The following is a 14457-nucleotide window of genomic DNA, read 5'->3' as shown; positions in this document are numbered from 1 at the left end:
TGATCAAATGTTTAATGACTAAAATTCAACAAAAAAGAATCCATTTTGCATTTTCAGCTAAAATATAAGAGGAAGAGTGAACAGATATAATTTAAGAATTATCAGTGAATGTAAGTTATTAAAATTTAATATCATATCAACTTTATTATATTTTTTTACATACAAAATAGAGACTTAACTAACCAGAGCAAAATATAGGCAATGTCTAGAGAAAAGTAATCTGACACTTTTGACAGTTCAGAGATTTCTTTTTTGGTGACCCTGAACTAATAATGATGTCTTATGTTTAGGAAGGATCATCAATCTTGGAGTATCTCAGTGACAATCTCATTGTCAATTTCTTTATCACAGTGGATATATATCTGAAGTGCTTGCACTTATGCTGAATTAAGAGATATGATAGGTTACACAAATAACTACTAGTACAGAACAAAGCCACTCATTCTTTAAATAAGGAGAATTGATCTCAAACCACAGAAAGTGATTGAAACTAGTGAAAAAGTTATAAAGCCAAGTGATTATACATTTCATTTTAAATCATGGAAAATCAGAATATTTGTTACTCCATACCCTGTTCAAGAAACAACCTTGTTTGAAACTTCCTACAAGTAAAGAACTTTTCAAAAGTTCAGCTAAAACTTCCATCACAATACTCGATGTTACACTGACCAATGTATTGAATTTTAAAATGTATATTACTAAAACTCAACCACAACACTAAAGAAAAAGTAGACTGTGATATTGTTAGGTAACTTAAAAACACTAGGCAGTATAAACAAATTACTTCAATTTTTAATAGTTTTGAACTCACAGAATTAAACGATATATTCCCTGGCAAGAATTCAGATTATATTCTCTGAGATCTGCTCTTATTACAGTAGATCAATGATGAAAATAGCCAAATCTGAGCATCAGAAGACTTCACAGTCAATCTGATACATGATCTGTAGTGTTCTGAGAAGCAAAACTATAAAGTAATTTAAAACAGTTTGGGCTTGTTTCTGGTGTGTGTGTGTGTGTGTGTGTGTGTGTGTTATAAAAGTCACAGTGAATAACTGAGGACATGCTAATGGATGAGATTGGGGGTGGGGAGTGTGTGTGTGTGTGTGTGTGTGTGTGTGTGTCTGTCTGTCTCTCTAAGGCTAATCATTTCTGAGCAATGATGAAAAAGTTTTACTACTGACCTTTGTAACTATGAAGGTTTCTACACTTGACCTGAGCTCAGAAAAAAAAAAAAAAAGAAAGAAATCAGATTATATAGTATAATATTTTATTGAAAAGGCAACCCCAATGATTATTTGAAATAACTTTTTAAGTCTCAGAAATATTTTCTACTTACTTTTATTATTTTATTAGCTCTAATTTGTACATGTTATGCTTCGGCATAGCATGAGAGACTGAAGGAGAAAATGTTTTGGAATTAGCAGGGAAAGAATCAATAGTTCTAATATTTTATGTAACTACATGATTTTGAGAAAAATTAGCTAACTTATCTGAGTCTCAATTTTATCATGATGAAAACTGGTAAATAATATCCATTAAGGGTTGTGATGATGAGAAAAAAACACACAGATAATTGCAACATCTGACATTATGGGCATGCCACTAAGAAGCATTTTGATTACATTTTGCTTATTTTGGAGGCTTCCACTCAAAAGATATTCTCTTGTCAACCTCAGATTGCTTTGTACTCATGAGAATTAGTCTAATACTTTATAAAAAATTAAATAAAATAGGTTCCTTCTCTTTCTAAACAATCTCCAAATCCAATTGTTCTTCTCCATTTGAATGAAATTTTCAGTCAGTCTCATTTCTTTCCTTGATGTTCAGAAAGACACAAAGTCAATTCTGTGTTGTATGTCATAAACAGTCCTCTGTAATCTGACTAGCTTATCTTTAATCACCACATTTTTTAATAATACAATATACCTAAATTTTAAAATAACACATGAAACTTAAGCAATTTTCATTGAAAAGATGGTCAATGTTTTGACTAGAGTTTCCATTTTAACAAAATTCATTCTGTACAAAAATAATGCTTAGTCACAGAACACTTAGAATAAGTGAATTTTTATATACTAAAAACATTTTAATTAAAAGAAGTTATTCCAACTGAGCACCTTCCTTTAACTTTACCCTCTTTATTTTTAAGACATTTGGTTCTTCATATAACACTTAATCCAACATTACTTATGCCTGCTATGGGTTTTCCCAGGTGTTAAGGTAATTAGAAAAATATTATTTTCTGAGAAAGATTTTGACTAATATTAATAGAATATTATGGTTTGAATGTGAGGTGTCTCCCAAAAGCTTACTTGATACAATGAAAGAAGGTTTAGAGGAGAAATGATTGGGTTGTAAGAGTCTTAACCTAATCAGTGAATCCATCCCCTGATAGGAATTAACTGAGCGGTATATGAAGTGGTGGGTGTGGCTAGAGGAGGTGGGAATTGAGACATGGCTTTGGGGTATATATTTGCATCTGGCAAGTGGAGTCCTCTCTCTCTTGCTTCTTGATCATCATGTGAGCTTCTTCCCTCTGCCACACTCTTCAGTCATGATGCCCAGCCTTACCTCAAACCCTGAAAAATGGAACCAGCCTTCTATGGACTAAGACCTATAAAACTGTGAGCCCTCAAGTAAACTTCCTCCACTACAATTGTTCTGGTTGGGTCCTTGAGTCACAGCAGCGAAAAAGTTGACTAAAACATAGAATATTATGCAATTAAAATGAATTATCTATTTAAAAAAGATTACTACTCCTTTGCATGCAATAGATACATGCACTACAGTTTATTCAATCTATGTTCATGATTGTAATTATTAACTATGAATACTGGCTCCTCTATGTATCTACAAAGACTTATATGAGCACCAACTCTCAAGTACAAATGGTTAAAATCTGTCTTTTGTTTGATTATTACCTAGCATTACTTGCCTCAGAGAAATGGTAGACCAAACCATGCAATTGTGTAAGGAAAACATGGGAGAATTCTCTTTTTTCACCTATCTTCAATATCCAAGATATCATCGAGTCCTTACCAATTTTAGCTTCTAGATTTCTCTTCAATGTGTAATCCGCTGTCCTGAATATCCAGGACACAGGAAAACCACTTATAGTTTCACTATACCAATGACTTTTTAAAATAGTATCTCTCTTTTTTTATAACATAATCTCAAATTTTTCATTTTGAATATAACATCATTTTCCTGCTAGGACTGAGGTTATTAAAATAATAATTATCTCACAGTATTTTTCTTAATGGAAAATATATCAATGTTATAGGACTGAAGATGTAGCTCAATGGTAGAGTACTTTTCCAGTGTTCATGAGACCCTGGGTTCAATTTCCAGTACTGAAAAAAAAGTGAGAATGATGTTTATAATATAAGAATACTCAATAAATATTAACCAATTGTATCAAGTATTTAAATTGTAAGCATATAGTTATATCAGAGCATTTTAGGCCTCTTCTTTTGAAAATAAAAAAATATTTATGTCACTTTTGCAATATAGCTACTTTATATTTCTATTCATTATTAATATTCTTGTATAAATCTGACTTAATTGCATAAATTGCAACAGAGTATTACAGTGACATTAAAAAATGAATGAGATATCTTCAATTTGGTAAACATGAGTAACCAATTTTTAACCCTGGTGATAAACATTGTAGAAACATGTTAATGATAACTTATTACTTTTTTTCCAGTTTTTGTTGTTTTTTTCTAATTTTTGGTTTTGCTTGTCTTTTTCTTCATTTTATTGTTTTTGGTTTTAACTAAGGAGTTGAGCCATGAACAAAATCTTTGGAGAACACTTGATTTAAACCAGCAACTCTAAGTCATTTTTAAACACTAGTTTATTTGGGTAAATTACTTTTCTTAAGTCATGGTAGAAACTGGGCCCTGTCCACCTAAAGATATATTATAAATTTGTTAGTTCTAGTTCAGATCCCTCAAGATATACTGGTTAAGAGAATAGGTATCAGGAGATCAGTGTGATTAGTGTACTTTCAGATTGTTCAATCTCTCAAGACAGCATTATAACAGCCACGATTGAAGTAGCTGGAGCAAGTTGGAAATGAGTATTCTTGTCCATCCCACATGAATGTAAACTTCCTCTGATCCTCTTTTATAATTGGACTAGAAGAAAATATTCTTTCCACATATTGTTGAATAAGCAAAAAGACATTTGACCCAATAACTTCAATTTTGTCTACTACAAAGGGAGTTTGTAGTAGTCAACAGTTTTTCTCCAGGAGATGTCTGAATGTTTCAGGAATGAGAAAGGTGGAATGAATTAAAACATCAAACATAGAATTACCCTACATTAAAATTTTAATGGTGGCACTAATCATTCCTGTGAGTAAACATAGGAATTTATTCTTATCATTATTTTATTAGGGGGAAGGTAGCATATTTCAAAGATTCACATGTCCTTCCAAACTTCCAAATTTTGTGATTGCTTTTTCTATTTTTATGAAGAATGTCATTGGAATTTTAACTGCAATTGCATTAAATCTTTTTTATAGTTTTTAAATTTTTTTTATTTTTACAGACTGCATTTTGATTCATTGTACACAAATGGGGTACAACTTTTCATTTCTATGGTTGTACACAATGTAGATTCATACCATTCTTGTAATCATAAATAGGGTAATACTGTTTCATTCTACTATCTTTCCATTCCCCAGTCCTCCCACTCCATTTTCTTCTACACCATCCAAAGTTCCTTCATTCTTCTCTTCTCTCCATCTTCACTCTTTTTTATATATCATCATCCACTTATCAGAGAAAACATTTGGCTTTTGGTTTTTTTGGACTTGGCCTATTTCACTTAGCATGATATGATATTTTCCAACTTCATCCATTTACCAGCAAAAGCCATAATTTTATCTTCTTTATGGCTGAGTAATTTTCCATTGTGTATACACATACCACAGTTTCTTTATCCATTCATCAATTGAAGGGCATCTCAGTTGGTTCCACAATCTAGCTATTGTGAATTAAGCTGCTATGAACATTGATATGGCTGCATCACTATAGTATGCTGATTTTAAGTCCTTTGGGTATAAACTGAGGAGTGGAATAGCTGGGTCAAATTGTGGGTCCATTCCAAGTTTTCTGAGGAATCTCCGTACTGCTTTCCAGAATGGCTGCACAAATTTGCAATCCCACCAGCAATGTATGAGTGTGCCTTTTTCCCCACATCTATGCCAACACTTATTATTGCTTGTGTTCTTTATAATAGTCATTCTAATTGTAGTTAGATGAAATCTTAGGGTGATTTTACTTTGCATTTCTCTAGTTACTAGACATGATGAGCACTTTTTCATATATTTTAAATCTTTTTAGCACTTTTGGTAACGTTTTAGTCAGCTATTTTGCTGCTGTGAATAAAGGATCTGACCAGTACAACTCTAACAGAGAAAGTTTATTTGAGGGCTCACAGTTTCAGAGGTCTTAGTCCATAGAAGGCTGACTCCACTCCTCTGGGCTCGAGATGAGACTGAACATCATGGTGGAAGAGTGTGGCAGAAGGAAGCAGCTCGAATTATCAGGAAGCAGAAATTTCACTCACCAAATGCAAATATATACCCCAAAGCCACACCCAATTCCATCTCCTTTAGTCACACTCTACTACTTCAGTTATCACTCAGTTAATCCCTATTGGGGGATTGATTCACGTATTGGGTTAAGACTCTTACAACCCAATCATTTATCCTCTGAACCTTCTTTCATTGTCTCACACGTGACCTTTTGGGGTCAGCTCATATCTAAATCATAACAGATGTGGCCATTTTGATAATATTAATTCTGCTTATCCAAGAACATGGGAGATCCTCCATCTTCTAAGGTTTTCTTCAGTTTCTTTCCTTAGTGTTCTACAGTTTTCATCGTAGAAGTTTTTCACTTCTTTTGTTAGATTGATTCCCACGTTTTTGTTTGTTTGTTTTTTGAGGCTATTGTGAATGAGGTAGTTTTCCTAATTTCTCTTACAGTTGATTCATCATTGGTATATAAGAATGCAATTGATTTATGGGTTTTAATATCATATGCTATTGCTTTGCTGAATTCATTTATAAGTTCTAAAAGTTTTCTGGTGTAATTTTTGGGTCTTCTAAATATTTGACATCTGCTAATAGGAATAGTTTGAGCAATTGGTGGAAACACTCTGGAAAGTAATATGGAGATCCTCAGAAAACTTGGAATGGAACCTCCCATTGACACAGTTATCCTACTCTTTGGTATGTATTTAAAGGACTTAAAATCAGAATACTACAGTGACACAGTTGAATCAATGTTTTTATAGTATCTCAATTCACAATAGCTAAGCTGTGGAACAAACCTAGGTGACCTTGAACAGATGAATGAAAAAATAAAATGTTACACACACACACACCAACACACACACACACACACACACACACACACACAGTGGAATAGTACTCAGCCAAAAAAAAAAAAAAAGAATGACTTATGACATTTGCTGGTAAATGGATGGATCTGGAGACTATTATGCTAAGTAAAATAAGTCAATCCCCAAAATCCAAAGTTCAAATATTCTCTCTGATATGTGAATGGTAACCCACAATGTGGGGGTGGGAATCTACAGAATATAAGTTCAGTAGATTAGTCCAAGGGGAATGAAGGGAAGGGAGGGGAGACAAGAATAGGAACGACAGTGATATGAATCTGACTTAACTTTCCTATATACAAATATATCGTATTGCATATCCACATCATGTACAACCACAAGAGTGGAATCCTAACTAGAATAAGATGTACTTCATATTTTTATAAATATGTCAAAATAGACTCTACTGTCATGCACAATTAAAAAGAACAAATAAAAAATAATTATGTCCTTTCATCTTCTGAAGTTTAAGTGCTGCACCTGACCTTATCAACTCAGGCCTATTATTCCCGATGAATTAATAAGCCCTATTTTGTGACTGTTTCCTTAATTTCAGAAACATCCTGCAGAGAACAATGAAGTTGCTACCCTTCTTGTAAGTGCATTCCAGATGGTCCTTGAGAGGGATGTGTCCTTGGGGCTGATTATGTAAAACATAATTATTTGACAGCTCATCTGGCCTTGCATTATGTGTCAATCTATTATAACTTCTTATTTGTCTCTTTAATCCTACTCCTCTTACTTTCTTTATCACTTTGGACAACTGTACCTCACTAAGGTTTGAAGGAGCACCTAATGTTTGGTTTGCCATAAACTCTGGAATATCTTCTTTGGTTTAATTTTTGCTTTTCTGGTTTTATATTCTAATTCTCAGAAAAAACTCTCTAAAATCCAATCCTAGGATAACTTTCTTGGCCCCACCTAGTACTTGTTAGATAATTTCTCCCTCTCCTTTTGAAAAAATAATCTCTTTTTGCACCTTTATATAAGCTAGGCATTCCCCTAGCTAATTTATATTGAAATCAACCCTAGTTTGAACAAATGCAACTTCTGAGGGAAGTAACTGTTTCCTAATGACAGAGTTCTCATCAGCACTATGCACACTTAAAGCCTACTACAGAAGGATAGAGTGCATCTGCAAGCCCAAGTTCAAGAGAAACTGTAAATCCAACATCCTCAGAAGTTCCTTACAGACTTCTTCAGTCTACATGTTAGGGGTTAAGGTTTTTTACAACCAAGTCACAGATCTTCGGCTGGGCATTAATATGTTCTTGGATATCTGAGACTATTAGATTCTAGTTTGATGGTCAGTTGTTTCTGCCCTTGACTAAAGATATTCTTTGATCCTCATAGCATTTAACTACTTATTAAATATCCATATGGCTCTCATTATCCTTCTTTGATGAATTAATTCAAATTAACAATTACAAGCTTATATTGGTAACTTGTTAGCACATGTCATCTCTCCAGATATTTAGCTCCTGAAAGGGTGAGACTTTTCAACATTTTCCCAGGAAGATGAAAGAACGATCTTTAGCAGTCAGGATGTTATGCTTTATTGGTGCCATATTCTGTTGGAGCTTCTCTTACCATTCAGTATGATATATTCTTTTCTGCTAGGCAATTAATGACCAAGCCCCAAATATTAATTTTGCCATTTACTTTCTTAAATATCCTAGTACCATGTGCATTAGTTTAAGACCACACACAGCAGACACTTAAGATAGAATTAGATATTCAAGACATGTATTGTGCAGAGGAGTAGAGAAAGGAAAGTAGAATCTGTATACAGAGGTTTTTATCTTCTACCCATGGAAGGAGTGTTGAGGAGGAAGATTTGGGGATGTAACATGGCCCTAACAAAGCTTTAGTCAAACTGAAAATAAATCATTTAGTCAGAATTTTCTGGTGAAACTCCTTTATCTTACTATAATGAATGTGCTTACATATCCATGTTGTGTTGAGTCATTGATTCAGAGAAGCCTGAGGAATCACATTTTAGTAGGAACAGAGTGGTAGACCTGAAAGTTGCAGCAGGTGGAGTCCTCAGTAAAGTACAGACTTCACAGCAGACCAGAGATGTACCTTTTGACATCTGTGACCCATGTGCTTCCACATCCCATATTTAATCTCATGGACTCTCCATGTGCACCTGCTTGAGGGTATTAAGTGACTTGTGCATTGAGACCAAGGCAGAAAGATGGCTGTGAGGTCTACGGTCAGGAAGAAATGAAAACATTTAGGGGGTGAAAGCTCAGGAAGGCAACCCAGACATTGTCCCAAACTCATTTCTCTTATCACACAATATTTCCTAAAATCAACCTTGCCAGCATCTTAAAGTCATCCACCTCTATAAAATGTTACACGAAGGAGCAATTTGTCTTCTTGAAATATTTTATGTGAGAATGGGGACAGAAAGACAACACAGCGTATGAAAAAAAAAATCATTTAATTCCAACTGAGTACAAAAAAGAAATATATGTATTTTTCCCTTAGGAATCATGGAGTCCTCAGTCTTTTATGTTTTGCCTTGCTTATCTTATTTCACTCTTCCAGTGTCTCCCATTTATTTTAGCTCCTTGTTTGCTGCTTCTTTTTTCCGTTGTGTTTTCAATTTTTTTTTTCCTGAAACTCTTACTTTCTATTTGTAACATCCCTTTGGAGTATTAGCAAGAACAATGCTATGTATTAATCCTGGAAAATGGAAGCACAAGATTCAGGTACTAAGAAATGCACCCTGATGTTGATAAAATGCCAAGCTGTGACTAGCTAATGACCTTTGGGATTGTGTCTGTGTTCACATACTCAGTGTAAAAATGGTTGTGGAGATCAGTCTTTTGAGATCAGTTTTTATATTCTGTGTGAAAAAGAAAAAACTATTCCTGGCACCAGAGGTTGCCTAGTACAAATAGTCTTCTGATTCTCACTTTGAAATGTGAAAATTATTTTGCTGAAGATAATTTCAAAGTATGGAGAAAAACAAATTTTAGATCTTGTCACTGTCTGAATTTAGGAGAAACATACCATTAAGGGTCAAAATCCTTATGATTGTAAAATTTTATTTTAATTGAGGCCAAAATTTTATCTATCTGCAGAAAATGGAAAGGTTCAGTGTATACAATTTAAAATGAAACTTTTCTTAACAAAAAGAGAGTCTATTTCATTGGTAGGAGTTAAAAGCAACAACATATAGCTTAGCTGATGAGTTATAGTACATAGTATGCTACAGGCTCCATTTCAACTCATAGAGTCAAAGGCTAAAGCCTGTATCTGTTTTATAACTGACCTTGGCCTGAAGTCAGCTTGATCTGAAGCTGAATGGGCTGGAACCTCGGTCTAACTGCTGGATTCAGCTAAGAAGTACAGGTGAGAATAGGACTGAATACTAGGGTTACTTGAAACCTCAGTTGCAAAATAGTTTTCACCAAGGTCTCCTTTAGAGTAAGTAGAGATGGGATTCTAAGGTACTGCAGGCAAATGATGGGTCTGGCTTGGTAATGAGGTCCAGAGCAAAGCGGAACAAAAAGTTTTCTTTGTTTTTATTGTGTGCTTCAGTAAGTTTGAGTGCTGAAAGGATACTGCAAAAAGAAGCAAGAGACAGATGCAGCCACTTCAAAGAAATGTTTGGGATTTTTTTCTGAGCTTATTTAACACTTCTCCTTGTTTGGAAAGACATGCTTTTCATGTGTGTCTTACACATTTCTCACACAGAAGGAAGTGGACGTGGTACTTATTTTACCTACTCTGAACCTGCTCCCCATCTCTCTAGGTGATCTTTTAATAAGTTTACTTTTATTTACTTATATTAATGTATGTTAATTATGCAGAAAAATTGCTTTCATTGTGGTTTATTCATCCATACACAATACATTTTAAATACAAACACATGAAAATGTAAATATCATACATATTAATGAGGTACCATATGATGTTTCAATAGGTGCCTGTATTTTGCAAGGTTTAAGTCATGTTAAATATATCTATCTCCTCAAACATTTATTATTCCTTTGTGGCAAAACTTTCAAGCTCCCTAACTTTGTTTTGTACTTTATTGTTAGCGATAACCACCCTACTACAATAACACACCAGAACTTCTTGGCCCTTCTGATTATAACTTAGTACCCGACAGCAAATATTTCCCCTTTCCTTCCTTTTCCCCTTCTGTCTTCAGCCTCTGGTCATAAACATTCTACTCTCAGTTTCTGAGATAAACCTTTTAAGATTCCACGAGAGTGAGATTTTGAAGTGCTTTTCTTTCTGTGCATGATTCATTTCACTTAACATAATCATCTTCAGTTCCATCCATGTTGTTTCCAGTGAGAGATTTTCATTCCTTTTTAAGGCCAAAGTGCATTCCATTTTGTACATACACCACATTTTCCTTATTCATTCACCAGTGGATGGACTTTTCCATTTCTTGGTTTTTGTGAATAAGGCTGTAGTGAACAGGAGAGTGCAGATGTCTCTTTGACATACTGATTTTATTTCCTTGGGATGTACATAGAGGGGTGGGATTGCTGGGTCATATAGTAGTTCTATTTTGAATATTTTGAGGGCACTCTACAGTGTTTGCCACATGAATTTACTAATTTACTTGCCACCAAAGTGTGCAAAGGTTTCCTTTTCTCTACATCCTTACCAATGCTTGTTACTTTTAATTTTTTGTCAGTGGTCAATCTTAATGGGGTGAGCTGTTATCACATTTTCATTTTCATATTCTTTTCTCTGATAAATGGTTGTATTAAGGTTATTTTTTTAAAAAAATTGACCACTTACATGTCATATTTTATTTGACTCTATTGCCCATTTTTAAATTAGGTTATTTGTCTATTTATTGAGATTTCAGAGTTCCTTATGTATTCTGGATTTCAAACTCCTCCCTGATTATCAGATATATAGTTCAAAAATATTTTCTCCCATTCTCCATGTTTTCCTGTTAGTTTGTTGTTGTTCTCTTTGCTTTTATTTGGATGGAATTCTGTTGGTTTATTTTGCTTTGTTTCCTAGACTTTTGCTTTTGTTTTGTTTTTTACTTTTGTTTCTTCAAAAAAGTTCATATATATATATATATATTCATATTTTACACATATATACACATAACATAGATTACATATACTTATATATAATTAAATGTCATATATATGTATATATATGCATATGTGTTCACATGTGTGTGAAATCCAACATAGTGGTATTTTGTTGTTGCTGTTTTAAGTTTAGTTCATATAATCCCCAAACAGATCTCCTCTGCAAGCTCTTCTACCTTCTATGCCAGTCAGTTCTTTCAGATACATCAAAGACAAAATAATTGATTTTTCTTCTATTCTCATCTAATCTAGTAAAAATTACCATGATCAATATATATCTCTGGATAAGTTTTCTTTCATCAAATCTATTTTTTCCCTAAACTTTCATATTTCTGGAAGTGGCAACAATCTGAGTCCATTTGATTAAATCTTAATTCCTAGCCATATATATATATATATATATATATATATATATAGTTATCAGAAAGTCTTAGGCTTTGACCATCAAAATAAATTGTAAAGTTCTGACTCTACCACTACCATCTTATTTGTATATCATCTCTGACTTGTACTGCAGAAGTAGTAGCCTCTCTTATCTTATTCTGCTGATCTTTCCTTCTTTCAGTGTGTGGTCAAAATAGAAGATAGTTATTTGTTTAAATTTTGATCAGAGTTCATCCTTCCTTAACTAATCATCTCTATTAGTCTTCTATCACTCTTAGAATGCTAAACTTTTTATTAAGGTCAACAATGTGCTTCTGCTTAAGTTCTGCCAGAAGATAAAACACTTCCAAGATACTAAATATAATGGTGACTTAACTCTTCTCATTTTTGAATTCTTAGCATTTGTTTTAAGACAAGAGGAGAAACTGGGAGACCTCGTAGAAATTCATGGTAATAGTTCAGTCAAGGGTTGGTAGCTTAGGATATAAGTAAATGTTACTTGAAATAAAAATCAAAGAGTGGGTAGAGATCTAAGGGGAGGCGAGGCTGTCTTGGAAAGGGCTGTTGCAGAGTGCAACCTATGGCCTGCAAATAAAACCAGGCTTGGGCTATCAGACACGGGAATCTGGCTCTCAGGAACTGGTAATCATGAAATATTGTTCCAGATTGCCTGCAATATGTGGTTTCTGGGCCAAGTGGCTGACTGCTGGAATTTGTATGACCTAGATGTGCCAATGCCCAACTAAAGCAAAATGGCTTGCTTGACTCCACCCCATCCTGTTTTGCACTGAAGAATCTGCTCCTGGTACTTTGATCTGTACCACTGTAAATAATCTAAGCGGGGGCTCCTCCGTTTTGTTAGAGCCAGCCCCTTAAGCATGGCTCAATTCATCTGGTCCCCTGATTCAAAAGATAATTGTCTCCTGTGTTTTTTTTTTTTTCTATTAAATAAATTTCTTAGCAATTAATTTACAGCCAGCCCATCCCTCCAACAGGAATGCTTTCCCTCGCCCACATGGGAAGTATATCCAGAGGCTGTCATAAAAATGGGCAAGTACCAAATGAGATGAAAACCACAAAACAGGACGTATTCAGAGTATTATATGCTAGTCATCAGGCACTGTTCTAAATGCTTTGCCTATGTTACTGGACTATATCCTTGGTGTGATCATACGAAATAGATACAACCAATGTTTCTCCTTTTAATTCAATTTTTTGGGAGGTCCTGCTGGAACATAGAAATTAAGGAACCTCATCAATAACAGCAGTGATTTACAGTGTATTTTTAGTAGCAGCACCATTTGTCCCAATAGTGTTGAAGGTGTTAAGGAATTATTCTATGCATACGCTAAGAAAAAAGTTTTGAGAACAACTAAATGTAAATATATAATAAGGTGGTTTCAGATATCTAGTATCTTATGGTCCCAATTTTTTTCTGTAAAGTAATCTCATAATATAAATATCAATTATAAGAAAAAGAAAAACATATTACATTTTAAAATTTCAGTTGTTTTCTTTTTAATTTTGCAAAGACTATTGTATTTTTCATTTATTTCAGCATAAGCATCTTTAGGCATATAAGTGTATGGAAAAGAACTCATACAGTTTAAGTTAAAGCAGCACTAATCAAATTTCCTACTTCATATTAAACTTGTATATTTAATAGTCTTCTCACATTTACCTTGCAAAACAACATACATTGATTTTTCCCTCATCCTGAACATGTTTTTTTACTTCTCATTAATGGGTGAATGACATTTGCTTAAACCAAAACTCCAGGGTTCATTTACAACTGCATTAATAAGGCTAGGAATTGGAAGAACAAAAGAAACAAGGGATTTGTTCAAAATTACACTAAATGAGCAGTTAAGACAGGACTCAAAATGGACAAGTTCTATTTTTGAAGTGTACTACTTCTTTAAAACTATAGATTCGTCTATTATTAAGAAAACTCCTAGACTTATAATATTAAGTTAATTATGAATTTTGGTACATCTGTTTGCACAGAGAGATTTCTTTTGAACAATCCTTATAGGATCCATATAGTAATGTTAATATAAATGTAACTATTATTATTCTTTTTTTATATGTTCTAATTTGTTATTATTGTTATCCTCATTGAAATAAGCTTCTAGTTACTTCAAATTTAATCAACACATCACCTTTTGAATAGTCTGAAAGAATATGTATGCATGTTTTCTAAATATATTATGTATGCATGAATATGTATGCACATATACAATATATGTACATATACGTACACAAGGACATATGTATGTGTACTATATATATGTATACATATGTTTTGAAGTTATTGTATTATAGAAAGTATTTAAAATTTTGTCACTTATGGAATGAGTGAAGACACAGAACAAATTAAAGTTAAGAACCCAAACATTCAGAGTTAGTAAGAAGAGAAACAAAGAAGCACATTACCTAACAGAGACAGAAATCAGGAAAATGTAAGCTCATAACTATGCTAATACCTAAGTGTGTATCTCTCCAAATCTCTTCATGCTCATATAACCATATACAAAATATGCACATATGTGAACCACTATATATA

At 33.6% G+C, this 14457-nt stretch overlaps 2 non-coding genes across 2 annotated transcripts; both read left to right on the top strand.

Moving 5' to 3' along the window:
- Positions 1-880: 880 nt before the first annotated feature.
- LOC124995168 (small nucleolar RNA U2-19) lies at positions 881-960 on the top strand. The gene has a single exon (XR_007110643.1). It is a non-coding gene; the product is annotated as a small nucleolar RNA U2-19 (small nucleolar RNA).
- Positions 961-1154: 194 nt separating this feature from the next.
- Positions 1155-1224, top strand: LOC124995167 (small nucleolar RNA U2-30). Its single transcript, XR_007110642.1, has one exon. It is a non-coding gene; the product is annotated as a small nucleolar RNA U2-30 (small nucleolar RNA).
- Positions 1225-14457: the final 13233 nt, after the last annotated feature.

Source organism: Sciurus carolinensis, chromosome 10, assembly GCF_902686445.1.
Source record: "Sciurus carolinensis chromosome 10, mSciCar1.2, whole genome shotgun sequence".
NCBI classification, from domain to species: Eukaryota; Metazoa; Chordata; class Mammalia; order Rodentia; family Sciuridae; genus Sciurus; species Sciurus carolinensis.
Note: the sequence above shows the minus strand (reverse complement) of the source record. Positions and strands in the feature narration are given on the sequence as shown.